The sequence below is a fragment of the Sciurus carolinensis genome, chromosome 17 (genome assembly GCF_902686445.1).
Source record: "Sciurus carolinensis chromosome 17, mSciCar1.2, whole genome shotgun sequence".
Lineage (NCBI taxonomy): Eukaryota > Metazoa > Chordata > Mammalia > Rodentia > Sciuridae > Sciurus > Sciurus carolinensis.
In genome coordinates, this window is record NC_062229.1 from 40,325,388 (window position 1) to 40,327,212 (window position 1,825).

The window sequence follows — 1,825 nt, forward strand, 5'->3', positions numbered from 1 at the left end:
ATTATCAATGGTGATTCTTTAAGCTCGATTTTCAGGTAAATTCAAATATTATCATGGAATATATAGCTTAAATATAAAAATCTAACATTGTGAACTTGAAAATTCTCTTACAATGAAGTCTTTTTAATTCTTCTCTATGAAATGGGTTTGGGTGTCTCTACTACTCCTAACCTCACAGACAAAAGGATAAAGTGAAGCATTTTAGTGCCAATGGGAAAAATTAGATTTTATACACAGCTGTATGTTTGCAAACTATTTTGTGCTTGTGTATATTTCAGAGAATGACATAGTACCAAAAGCAATTGTTTCAGTACTCCTATAAATCAGACAACTCAGGCAACTATTTGAGGGACAACCAAAACACATTGAAACAACATTTTTTTAAAGCAAATGAGGAAGGAAACAATCTGGTCCCCCATGCCACACTAGACCATTGTATGACTGAAATGAACAGACAGGTGTTTGCGTGGAAGGTGGCCTTGCTTATCTCTGCTTTTGTTCTAACAATTGAGGATATCCATTCTGTTCATCTCTGCCTCCTCACTTGTTCATTCTGTCTTCTATTTTCTTGATCTCATCCAATTTCTGCTGAGTAAGAAAGAGGCAGGAAAAAAGTACCCATTTGATGAAGCTAGTCATTTTTTTTTTTTTTTTTTTTTTGGTAATGATATTCTGTCCTCTTGGAAACAATCAGGGATTCATCTCATTTGGTTCACCGTAAGTGAAGTCCCTCCTTTGACAGATGATACATGGGTGCCATTTGCAATGGTGTAGCTATTTCTTCCTGGCTACAGGGAGCAGGTGAGTTTGAAGAACTTAGGAACACAACATACAATAAATATATGGGTACAAATCATTCAGAACAACCTGTCCTCTGAGTTTCTGATTCCCTTCCTTGTGAGAATTGCCATAATAATGATCAGTTAGCATTTATTGACTGATTATACCAGGAACAATAGTCAAAATATTGAACAACTGAAACACAGGTGTCAAACAATCAGACCGGACACTGGCTATACCAACCTCCATTCTGATTGGTCCATGCCTTCACAGTTTCATTGTTAAATATTGTGACAACTAGCTATTTAGATATTTGAGGACTGCCAATGTCAACTATGTTTTACTGCACGCCAGGCACTGTGCCAAACAAATTAAGTGCTTGTGCTCATTGAATCCTCTCAGCACTCGACAAGATGGATATTCTTGTTATGTCAGGATAGATAGGGAAACTGAGACTGAGGGAAATTAAGAGACCTGTCCCAATTCACACAGCTGTAACAGGACTGGGTTTATACCGTGTCTGCTGGTCCAGGAATTCAAGCTTTTCACTTCTAATAACTCTTGAGGAAACCACACCCTACATAGAGCACATTTTGCCCTTATGAGAAATATACACTTTACAAATATGGAGGCTGAGCCTTATTACCCTGGTCTTAGTGACAAGGAAAATAGCCGTTAGCCAATCCATGAAGAAAAGTAATATAATCAGCTTAGTGAAAATGACAGAAGGAAGAACAGGTTCCAGGGGCCAGGTCTGGGCTCAGGAAATTGTTTTGAAATCAATCCAAGGTTCTTGAGGACCAGGGAAGCCCAAAATCCAGACCAGCCTTCTAGCCTGAGGGGACAGTTGTCAGATGATTGTCAAAAATCCTAACTCCAGTCTCCTCTCACCATTAAGTGAATTCTGTCTGGTAGGGACTTTTGAAGCAGTTTTATTCAGTGAAAACAAATAACTGAATTCCAGAGATGAGCCACATTGATCTTATGTCATTGTCTTTCCCGACTCTATGACTGGCTAGTTGATCGTATTTTTTGTCCCTCAGCC